This window comes from Mobula birostris, chromosome 11, assembly GCF_030028105.1.
Source record: "Mobula birostris isolate sMobBir1 chromosome 11, sMobBir1.hap1, whole genome shotgun sequence".
In the NCBI taxonomy this organism is placed as follows: Eukaryota; Metazoa; Chordata; class Chondrichthyes; order Myliobatiformes; family Myliobatidae; genus Mobula; species Mobula birostris.
In genome coordinates, this window is record NC_092380.1 from 49,478,391 (window position 1) to 49,491,553 (window position 13,163).

A 13,163-nucleotide genomic window follows, 5' to 3' on the forward strand; every position below is an offset into this window, starting at 1 on the left:
GTCATGTATAAAAGTCACAAAGAGTAAGGGTCCCAGAACAGATCCCTGAGGCACACCACTGGTCACTGGCCTCCATACAGAATATGACCTGTCTACAACCACTCTTTGCCTTCTGTGGGCAAGCCAGTTCTGGATCCACAAGGCAATGTCCGCTTGGATCCCATGCCTCCTTATTTTCTCAATAAGCCTTGAATGGGGTACCTTATCAAATGCCTTGCTAAAGTCCATATACAGTACATCTACGGCTCTACCTTCATCAATGTATTTAGTCACATCCTCAAAAAATTCAATCAGGCTCGTAAGGCATGACCTGCCCTTGACAAAGCCATGCTGAATATTCCTAATCATATTATACCTCTCCAAATGTTCATAAATCCTGCCTCTCAGGATCTTCTCCATCAGCTTACCAACCACTGAAGTAAGACTCACTGGTCTATAATTTCCTGGGCTATCCCTACTCCCTTTCTTGAATAAGGGAACAACATCCGTAACCCTCCAATCCTCCGATCCTCTCTCATCCTCATTGATGATGCAAAGATCATCGCCAGAGGCTCAGCAATCTCATCCCTCACTTCCCACAATAGCCTGGAGTACATCCCCTCCGGTCCCGGTGACTTATTCAATTTGATGCTTTCCAAAAGCTCCAGCACATCCTCTTCCTTAAGCTTTTCAGTCTGCTGCAATTCATCCCTACAATCGCCAAGATCCTTTTCCATAGTGAATACTGAAGCAAAGTATTCATTAAGTACATCGGCCATCTCCTCCGGTTCCATACACACTTCTGAAATCACACCTGATTCGTCCTATTTGCTCACGTCTTATCCCCTTGTTCTTCACATACTTGTAGAATGCCTTGGGGTTTTCCTTAATCCTGTCTACCAAAGCCATCTCATGGTTCCTGCTGGCTCTCCTAATTTCATTCTTAAGCTCCTTCCTGCTAGCCTTATAATCTTTTAGATCTCTATCATTACCTAGTTTTTTGAACCTTTCATAAGCTTTTCTTTTCTTCTTGACAGATTTACAACAGCCTTTGTACACCACGGTTGCTGTACCCTACCATCCTTTCCCTGTCTCATTTGGAATGTACCTAGGCAAAACTGCACGCAAGTACCCCCTGAACATTTTCCACATTTCTTCCGTATGTTTTATCTGTTTCCAATTTATGCTTCCAAGTTCCTGTCTGATAGCCTCATATTTCTGCTTATTCCAATTAAACGTTTACCTAACTTCTCTGTTCCTATCCCTCTCCAATGCTATGGTAAAGGAGATAGAATTGTGATCACTATCTCCAAAATGCTCTCCCACTGAGAGACCTGACACCTGACCAGGTTCATTTCCCAATACCAGATCAAATACAGCCTCTCCTCTTGTAGGCTTATCTATATGTTGTGTCAAGAAACCTTCCTGAACACACCTAACAAACTCCACCTCATCTAAACCCCTCAGTTGAGGGAGATGCCAATCAATACTTGGGAAATCAAAATCTCCCACCACAACAACCCTGTTATTATTACACCTTTCCAGAATCTGTCTCCCTATCTGCTCCTTGATGTCCCTGTTACGAAAACACCTAGTAGTCTAACTTTTGCATTACAAAATTTAACAATAGTGACAAGGTTTAAATCAAACTCAAGCTGACTACCTACTTGAAGTATAGCACATTTTTTCTTTGTAAGGGGGAGAGAGGGACCTTCAAGTTAAATAAACTGCAGCATATTTTTTTTCCTTCAGGAGCAAAGTGAGATACCTGAGTTTAAAAAAAAAGTAGGTAATAGACAAAATTCACAGTTTTATAAGCAGTGAGTACCAGGTGATAATAATAATAAATCTTAAAAAGCAAGCAGAAATGGCTGGCTACATCAGAAAGCTAAATGTGTTTGACTGCAGAAGGGATAACTGGATATTGTATACTGAGCAAACTGAGCAGTATGGTGAAGCAAATGAAATAGCCAATGAAAAGCAAGTGCCAATTTTACCGCGTGCATTGGGTGGAAAGACATACAGTTTGTTTAGAAGTTTGACTGCTCTAACCAGAGCAGCCACATTGAGCTTTACTGTTATCATGAAAGTAATGCAGGAACTTTTGGAACCAAAACCATTGTTGATTGCAGAATGCTTTAGGTTTCATAAATGGAATCAAAAAGAAGGAAAGTCCATTTCAGCACATGTGGCTGAATTTAAGAGATTGTATGAGCATTTGCAGTTCAGTGATGGATTTAATGATGTACTGAGAGATTGTTTAGTTTGTTGAATCTTACAAGAAAGCGATCAAAAACGGCTGCTAACAGAAGCACAACTCACATTTGAAAGAGCAGTTGAAATCACAGTATCAATGGAAACACAACTAGATATGCAATTGAGTTGCAGTCAGGAATGAAAGTGAGCATGAACAAAACTGCAATGTCTAAACCAGTGGTTCCCATCCTGGGTTCAATGGACCCCTTGGTTAATGGCAGGAGTCCATGGCATGAAAAGGTTGGGAACCCCTGGTTTAAACAGAAACCAGCCTGACTGAACAAATTATGTTACTGTTGTGGTGAGGGGGGTGGGGGGAGTTCACATACACCAAACCAATGCAGGTTTAAAAGCAAAGTGTTCAGGAAATGCAACAAAGTAGGACTCATACAAAGAGCATGTCAGGGAGACTGCACAGGGAAGATAAAAAGTCAAACTGCAGTTTCAAAAGAACACTAATTTACACGCTGTGGGAAAAAAATCTAATAATGATGAGAGTGACACAGGACTGATAGCCTTGTGAAAACTAGCAATAAACAAGCAATGTGGTTTATACCAGAAGTGAACGGCAAATTAATTAAAATGGAATTTCACACTGGCTTGGCTGCTTTAGTCATTCCACAAAATGAGTTTGAATGGCATTTCAAAGATACTGAACCGAAGCCTGTGGTATCCAACTAAGAACTTACACTGGAGAAAAGTTAACTCCTTGGGAATGACATTCATAACAAAGGATGGCATTGGAAAACTCAAACATATCAAGAGTATGATAGTGTTAAATGAAAATGCCACAACCAGCAGCCCTCACCTCCTCCAGAAGAGCCATAAGGTTTGGCTAACTTTAAAAGTGCTGATAAACTAAACGGAAACAAAAATAGACGGTGATATACCTATCTCAAGAAATACGTGTTATAATGTGGATTTTATATGACTCAGTTTTTCAAAAATCATTTATTCATTCCTTTTTCCCCACCTAAATGAGAATATATACATGGGAGGAATACACAGGGAAATCATTTCTGTGTAATGGACATAGTTTTTTTTACTTACTTTTATAGGTACAGCAGTGGGGGCTGTCAACCCACAGGTAGGAGGCGCTATCCCCCATGGCTAGACTTTTCTTCTAGCCCAACCCAGGGTCATCTAGAGACCCCAGCCTTGGAACCACACCTTCCTTACCTTTCTTTTTATTATTCACTTTTCTTGATTCTTATTTGTTCAGGGAGTAGATCGATTAAGTTATATTCTGCAAATTTCAATGATATACTAACAAATAAATACACTTACGGAGTAAGACCATATATTTTGGGTATATACCTCAAGAATGGTTGAAAAGAGATAGATATGTAATGAATGTACTGCTGGTGGCTGGTAAAAGGATCCTTACCAGGAAATGGTTATCTCAGGAGAGCCCAACTTTAAATGTATGGATAGAAATTACAATGGACATTTACAAAATGGAGAAGATAACAACATCTATTAATCATAAGTTGGAACAATTTTATTCACACTAGAAAAAATGGTTTAACTACATGACATCTCATAGGCCCAATTTTATTCTCACAATCAATGAAATTGTTGTTAAAAAAAAACACCCCCTACTCTGCACAGAGTTTTCTTCTTTTGATTGTTCTTTCTTCCCTCTTCTTTCTATAAGAGTATACTTCAGATAAATAGTATGTGGAGATTTGTGACGAATATGATTATATGATATATATGTACAGTATCTGAAATACTTCCTATGGAAATGTTTGTTTGATGATGAAACACAATAAAAAATAAATTACAAAAAAAGAAAATGCCACAACCAAGTTTTGCGAAGTCCATCCGGTTCCTTATACCAGCTGTTTCAAAGTGGCCAGTGAGCTAGATTGCATGGAGGCGGAAGGAATTCTTTCCAAAGTTGAGTGGAGCCCATGGGCAATGCTAGTTGTCCCAGTAGTCTGTCTGGATCTGAAGTGTTTTTAAGGTCTCTATCAACCCAGTACTGAAAGTAGATCAATACCCTCTGCCCAGGATAGAGGATATCTTTACAAACCTTTCTGTATGGAAACGTTTCAGCAAAGCAGATTTAACTGAGGCCTAACTACAGATGGATATGGAAGAAGAGACCAAAATGTTTCTCAACATAAACACTCATAAAAGTCTTTATCTATATAATGGGCTTATTTTTGGAGTAGCATCTACACTTGTGCTCTGACAGAAAGCTATGGACCAGGTGCTACGAGGCTGTCCAAGCACTCAGTGTAACCTGGATTACATCATTGTTACTGGTAAGGATGACAAAGAATATTTCCAAAATCTCAAAACAGTGTTAAAAAGATTAGATGATTATGTGCTCAGAGCACAATGCAAAAAGTGTGAGTTCTTTAAACCAAGCATCATTTACTGTGGTCACACCATTGATGCACAAGTTTAACACAAGCATGCTGAGAAAATTCAAGTAGTGGTGAGTGCCCCAAGGCCAAAGGATGGCTCACAGTTGCAGTCCTTTTCAGGATTTGCCAATTACTATTTCAGGTTCCTGCTAAACCTGGCTACTAGGCTCCACCCCTTGAACTCATTACTACAGATTGGGAAGAAATGCCTATGGACAAAGCAGTGTGAGGTGGCTTTCCAAACGGCAAGGGAAATGGTGATGACAGAGGCTGTACTCACATATTATGATCCACATCCTCCAGTGAAGTTTGCCTGTGACATCCCTCCTTATGGTATAGGTGTAGTAATGTCACATGTTATGAGTGATGGAAGTGAACACCCCTTAGACTTTGCATCACATTCTCTTACCGTTGCCGAGAAAAAAATAACACAGAGATTAGGGAGAGGCCTTGAGTCTGGTTTGGGGTGTAAAACATTTCAACCAGTATTTGTATGGGCGAGAGTTTACCTTCATTACAGATCATCAACCACTAGTGTCCATTTTTAATCCACAGAAGGGTATTCCACTAACAACAGCAGCACGAATGCAGAGAGCTGTCAGAACCCATTCCCACAGTCTCTAAGTCAACTCCTACAACCACCACGGTAAAGACCACAAGTCTCACCTGCCAAGCAGAGTGACACCCCCCCACCCACAATCTTGTCATGAAAGATGTTATCCCACTCGAAAAAGAAATCCTCCACAGCAACTAGAGAGTAATATGTTACGTTTTTGAGTCAAAATGCATTCTAGTTGCAATCTATAGCTCAGCAGGGAGAAGTGCTGTGTATTTAATATCTCAGTAATATTTGAGTAATTCTGTAAACATATTGTTTGATTAAGCATTCTTTGTTTACATAATTCATTATGGGTTATGTGTAAAAGTACGGGAATGACATGCCATGTCATATGTACATGCTCCGCTAGAAATAAAAATTATCTATACATGTTAGCCCGCCCTTCGTGTATTTATTTCAATTAGTTTTGTTTTGGGTTATAGACATATGATTAAGGTCTTATAACATAACTAAGTTCAAAAGTCCACTGTATGTACATAAGGGTTTTTGTAGATGCTGGGAATCTTGAACAACACACACAAAATGCTGAAGGAACTCAGTGGGTCAGGCAACATCTATGGCAAGAAATAGTTGAAGTTTCGGGTTCTGATTAATTTTGTGTGTATATATTTGTTTCTGTGAACTAGGTTCCTGTCTTTCCACTTTAGAGTAATTATTCTTTCTTTTCAGTCTCATGTGTTTTGACGCCATTCATTACAACATTGTGAAGATATTGTTACCACATTGAGTAATTTTTGTATATTTTCCAACTTAAGAATAAAACTAACTTATAAATGTCTGCATAAATTGAATCAATTCATTACCAAGGACAGCCTTGCAAAAGTCTGAGGCACATGTAAAAAAATTCTGTAATGTGAAGATGCTTTCAAAAATAATGAAATTAAAAGTTTCTAAATATCAAAAAAAATCTCTAAAGAGCAGTAAACAGTAAAAAACTAAATCAGATCAATATTTGGTGTGACTGCCCTTTGGCTTAAAAATTGCATCAATTCTCTTAGGGACACTGTCATGCAGTTTTATAAGAAAACTGACTGGTAGGTTGTTCCAAGCATCTTGGAGATCTTGCCACAGTTCTACTGCAGACTTTGGCTGTCTTGCTTGCTTCTGTCTAGCCAGGTAATCCCAGACAGCCTCGACGATGTTGAGATCAGGGCTCTGTGGAGGCCATAGCATTTGTTGCAGAACTCCTTGTTCTTCTTTTCATAGAAGATAATTCTTCATGACCTTGGCCGTGCATTTGGGGTCATTGTCCTGCTACAGAACGAAGATGGGACTGATCAGACATGTCCCTGATGGTATTGTGTGATGGATGAGAATCAGCATTAAGGGTTCAGTTAACTCTGACCAGATTATCAACTCCATTTGCAGAAATGCAGCCACAAACCTAGAGGGAACCTCCGCTGTGCTTCACTTTTGGCTGCAGACACTCATCCAGGAAGTACTCTCCAGCTCTTCTACGGACAAACTGCCGCCTGTTTGAGCCAAAATCTTCAAAGTTTGACTCGTCAGTCCAGAACACTTGCTGCTATCATTCAGCACCCCTGTCCTTGTGTTTTTGTGTGCAGGTGAGTGTCTTGGCTTTGTTTCCAATTTGGAGGAATGGCTTTTTGGCAGAAACTCTTTCATGAATACCACTTCTGACAAGTCCTCTCCAGACTGCAGAGGGCTGTACTTGGGTTTCAGTGGTTTCAGGGAGTTCAGAACTGACAGCAGTGCTGTATTTCTTTCAATTTAAAAGGGAAATCAGTATGATGTACCTCCCGTCACCTGCACTCTGTTTCTGTAGCCGGCCACTGCGTTTCTGGTCCTCAATCTTGTCCATTTCTATGCGCTTCTTCAGAAGAGCTTGGATAGCACATCTTGAAACTATTGTTGCTACAAAATTTCTGCTTGGGAGAGACCCTGCTGAAGCAGGATGACCTCTTTGTGTCTTGTTGCTATGTTCACTCTTGCCACGGGGTCAGAATTGATGATTTGAGCGTTAAACTGTCACATTTGCCACACCCTCAACTTTTAGTTTGCTTGTCCTTAGTTTGATTCCATCTACACTCGTTTCTGCTTCAGTTGACCATTCAACACATTATGACATTGATCATTAGTACCTGTTCGTTATTTTTATTTAATCATGGCCTGGGCTACATAACTACAAAGTAATCAAGTTTTTATTTGAAAGTGGTATATTACTTAATAGCAACTCAGACAAAATGCTGGAGGGACTCCAACAGGTTAGCAGACCCGAAGAAGGGTCTTGGCCTGAAACGTTATCTGTTTATTCATTTTCACTGATGCTGCCTAATCTGCTGAGTTCCTCCAAGATTTTGTGTGAGTTGCTTTGGATTTCTAGCATCGGCAGACTTCCTCATGTTTATAAATTACTTAATATATTGTGTTCGTTAAAAAATACAAGAATTTCTATGTAACATTTAATTTTTTTGGAAAATGTATGTTTAGAAATCTAAAAATTGTTTTTTCTACTTACACACTAATATAGAAGGCAAAAACTAAACATCTAAAATGAATTCTATATATAAAATTTAAGTTGTTTGAGACCCTCACACTGTATATATAAATATATTTGTATATACAGTGTAACTAGCTTCCTTTCTCTTCCCACTTTATAGTAATCGCTCTTTCTTTTCAGTCTTATGCACTTTTGATACCATTTGTTACATTATTGTGAGGATATGGTTACCATGTCAAATGATTTTTCTATATTTTCCAATATAAGAACAAAATTGACCTATAAATGTCTGCAAAACTGGAACCCATGCATTACCAGGGACAATTTGTAAGAATAAATAAACATAGAAAATGCTGGAAACACTCAGTAGGTCAGGCATAAATTGTGGAAGAGTTGCTGTATTAGGTTGCAAACCTTTTATTAGGACTTCTTTGATCTTGGAACATTAACTCCATTCCTCTCTCCACGGATACCTGACCTGCTTAATGTTTTCCTCCTTTCCTGCTTTTATTTCAGATATTCAGGATCAGCAGTGGTTTGTTTTTTTTTACCTGTTTCTCCTCTGCCCACTTACACAATTAAATGAAGAAACACGACAGCGAACGGCACTTGATGAATTTTGCTTTGCTGGCATTTGTAATTTTGGGAAAGAGTCTGTAGTTTCTTGTCGCTGTTTCTGAAATACTATTTAACAGGAAATAAAATTCAAATCATCATTCTTACAGAGCTGTCCAGCACACTTGGTTCAACACAAACAACCTTTCAGGTCCAGAGATGGGTCTAGGTCAGGGACATAAGGCCTCCATTAACCATGTAGCATACAACATATTTAGGATCAGAACATAGTTCAGTACAGTACTGTACGGGCCTTTCAGCCCACAACTTTGTGCCAACATTTTAACGTACTCCATGACCAATCTAACCCTTCCCTCCATTTTTCTTTCATTCGTGTGCCTATCTGAGAGTCTCTGAAATGTCCCTAATGTCTCAGACACTACCACACTCCTGGCAGTGCATGCCAGGCACTTAACACTCTCTCTGTAAAAAAAAATTATAGAACATAGAACATAGAAAACTTGCAGCACAATACAGGTCCTTTGGCCCACAAAGCTGAGCCGAACATGTCCTTACCTTCGAAATTACCTAGGGTTACCCATAGCCCTCTATTTTTCTAAGCTCCATGTACCTATCCAGGAGTCTGATCCTCCACACTGCCAAGAGTCTTACCATTAATCTATATTCTGCCATCATATTTGACCTACCAAAATGAACCATCTCACACTTATTTGGGTTGAACTCCATCTGCCACTTCTCAGCCCAGTTTTTCATCCTATCAATGTCCTGCTGTAACCTCTGACAGCCCTCCACATGATCCACAACACCCCCAACCTTTGTGTCATCAGCAAATTTACTAACCCATCCCTCCACTTCCTCATCCAGGTCTTTTATAAAAATCACAAAGAGTAGGGGCCCCAGAACAGATCCCTGAGGCACACCACTGGTCACCAACCTCCACGTAGAATATGACCTGTCTACAACCACTCTTTGCCTTCTGTGGGCAAGACAGTTCTGGATCTACAAAGCAATGTCCCCTTGGATCCCATGCCTCCTTACTTTCTCAATAAGCCTTGCATGGGGTATCTTATCAAATGCCTTGCTGAAATCCATATACACTACATCTACTGCTCTACCTTCATCAATGTGTTTAGTCACATCCTCAAAAAATTCAATCAGGCTCGTAAAGCACAACCTGCCTTTGACAAAGCCATGCTGACTATTCCTAATCATATTATGCCTCTCCAAATGTTCATAAATCCTGCCTCTCAGGATCTTCTCCATCAGCTTACCAACCACTGAAGTAAGACTCACTGGTCTATAATTTCCTGGGCTCTCTCTACTCCCTTTCTTGAATAAGGGATCAATATCCGCAACCCTCCAATCCTCCAGAACCTCTCCCATCCTTATTGATGATGCAAAGATCATTGCCAGAGGCTCAGCAATCTCCTCCCTCGCCTCCCACAGTAGCCTGGGGTACACCCCGTCCGGGCCCAGTGACTTATCCAACATGATGCTTTCCAAAAGCTCCAGCACATCCTCTTCCTTAATATCTACATGCTCAAGCTTTTCAGTCCACTGCAATTCATCTCTACAATCGCCGAAATCCTTTTCCATAGTGAATACTGAAGCAAAGTATTCATTAAGTACCGCCGCTATCTCCTCTGGTTCCATACACACCTATGATATAAGACCATAAGACCATAAGACAAAGGAGCAGAAGTAGGCCATTCGGCCCATTGAGTCTGCTCCGCCATTTTATCATGAGCTGATCCATTTTATCCTATTTAGTCCCACTGCCCCGCCTTCTCACCATAACCTTTGATGCCCTGGCTACTCAGATACCTATCAATCTCTGCCTTAAAGACACCCAATGACTTGGCCTCCACTGCTGCCCGTGGCAATAAATTCCATAGATTCACCACCCTCTGACTAAAAAAATTTTTTCGCATTTCTGTTCTGAAAGGGCGCCCTTCAATCCTGAAGCCATGCCCTCTTGTACTAGACTCCCCCATAATGGGAAACAACTTTGCCACATCCGCTCTGTCCATGCCTTTTAACATTCGAAATGTTTCTATGAGGTCTGCCCTCATTCTTCTAAACTCCGAGGAATACAGTCCAAGAGCGGACAAACGTTCCTCATATGTTAACCCTCTCATTCCCGGAATCATTCTAGTGAATCTTCTCTGTACCTTCTCCAACGTCAGCACATCCTTTCTTAAATAAGGAGACCAAAACTGCCCACAGTACTCCAAGTGAGGTCTCACCAGCGCCTTATAGAGCCTCAACATCACATCCCTGCTCCTATACTCTATTCCTCTAGAAATGAATGCCAATATTGCATTCATCTTCTTCACTACCGACTCGACCTGGAGGTTAACTTTAAGGGAATCCTGTACGAGGACTCCCAAATCCCGTTGCATCTCAGAACTTTGAATTCTTTCCCCATTTAAATAATAGTCTGCCCATTTATTTTTTCTGCCAAAGTGCATAACCATACACTTTCCAACATTGTACTTCATTTGCCACTTCTCTGCCCATTCTTCCAATCTATCCAAGTCTCCCTGCAGACTCTCCGTTTCCTCAGCACTACCGGCCCCTCCACCTATCTTTGTATCGTCAGCAAACTTAGCCACAAAGCCATCTATTCCATAATCCAAATCGTTGATGTACAATGTAAAAAGAAGCGGCCCCAACACTGATCCCTGTGGAATCTATGACATCTCCCTACACTTTCCTCCACTCACCTTAAAAAGATGTGCTCTGGTATTAGTCATTGCTACCAAGGGAAAAAGATGAATCACTTCACACTTTTACAGGTTGAACTCCATCTGCCACATCTCAGTCCAGCTCTGCATTTAGTCAATGTTCTATTGTAGCCTATGAACACTTTCATTACTATCTACAATTCCACCTACCTTCATGTCATCTGCAATTTTACTAGCCCTCCCTTCTGCTTACATATCCAAGTAATTTATAAAAATCACAAAGAGCAGGGGTCCCAGAATAGAACCCTTCAGAACACCATTGGTCGTTAAAATAGACACAGCACAATTCATCCCATGGACTGCAATTTTGCCCTATCAACTGCCTGTCCTTCCTCACTGTTACTCTACACACTGCATCTACCTGTACACCAATTGCTGCATCCTCTAACCTTTCACTCTGGTTCCATTTCCCCTGCTAAACTAGTGTAAACCCTCAACAGCTCCAGCAAATCTGCCAGCAAGGATATTGGTTCCCCTCAAGTTCAGGTCCTTTATGTACGGGTCATACCTTTCCCAGAATAGATCCCAATCATCCACCAATCTGAAACACTACTCCCTACAGCAATTCCTCAACCATACATTCATCTGCCAAATCATCCTTTTATTACTCTCAGTGGTGCATGACACAGGCAGTAATTCAAAGATTGCTATCCTTGTCCTGCTTTTCAGCTTCCTACCTAGCTCCCTATGTTCTCCCTTCAGGACCTCAACTCTTTTCCTACCTATGTTGTTACCATGACACCTGGCTGCCCACCTTTCCCCTTTAGAAAGCTATGAACATGATCTGAGATGTTCCTGACCCTGGCACCTGGGAGGCAAAATACCATCCGGATGTCTCATTCACATCCACAAAGTCTGCTGTCTGCTCCCCTAACACCACTGCAGTCCCCTTCTCCTCCCTTCTCAGAAAAAACCTACCAGAAACTCACCTTTTCTTACCATAGCCTCCTGAGGCTTCTTTTTACAGGGCTAATAAATTGCGATATCAATGTTCCAAAAGACCAAGCTCATTTTTTAAAAGTTCGTGCTCACTCCTTGAAACAAGAGACTTATTGCAATTGCCCAGATAACGACTTAGAAATGGTACCATATATAGAGTCTCATTGAAGAGGCTATGATTGGCATCTCCAGGCCAATATTGCATTTGTTTCAGAGAATTGCATGCAATAGCGTAAAGCTGCACAGCTGGCTACAACCTGCACTGTTGGGATTATTCCCATCAGCTCGGAAATGGCTGTATTTTCTAGCGTGCTTTTCCCTGCTGTCCGTTTGATGAAAGAGTCATTTCTTCTACTTGCTGCAAGTAGTTTACTTCAATTAAGTTTGTCAGAGTAATCTCGCTTCAAGAAAAAGAAAGCTAGAAAGTGTAGCAGTCTTTTAAGAACCCTCATCCTTCTCATTTTCATCTATCCGTTGCCATGGTGCTCACTGATACATGGGACAAATGCAAGAAGTGTTTTCAAAGTATTTGAATTCAATGAACATGCTAAATCTGACAAGATCTGTAGGCCTCTCTTTGCCAGAGCGGCAGAGATTCAACCCTATTATTCACATGTCCATAAAACAGGGATGAAATACATGCTATTCAAAATGTTTAGGCCTTGGAGAAACAGCAATTCAATCAGCTCCATTGCTCATCTTCCTCTGATACAGCCAACTTCCAGCTTTCAGCAGTTTACAAAAAAGAATATCTTGTACTGGCATAGCATCACCATAACCCCAGGGCATTCCATGTCGCTCTACAGCCAATAAAGGACATTTTGAAATTTAGTCACAGTGACATATTGGTGCAGAGAAAGACCCCATATATAGCAATATGAAACTTCACATATGATAGTCCAGAAATTGTACCAAGTCCAAACTTTCTCAAGAAAGAAGCATTGACATTGTCATCAGGCTCATGTCGCAATATCTAATTTTCCACGAGCCTCAAAATATCTTTTATAATAGAATGGGCTTAAGACTATATGAAGACATATTCTGCTATTGTGCAGGAAATTATCATGGACCCTTGGGTGATAGATAGAGAAAGGGATGAACAGAGAGCAAGAATAACCCTAGGCTTCATAGACCAATGAGTCTTACTTCAATGGTGGGCAAATTATTGAAGAGGATTCTTACGGACAGGAGTTATGAGTATTTGAAGA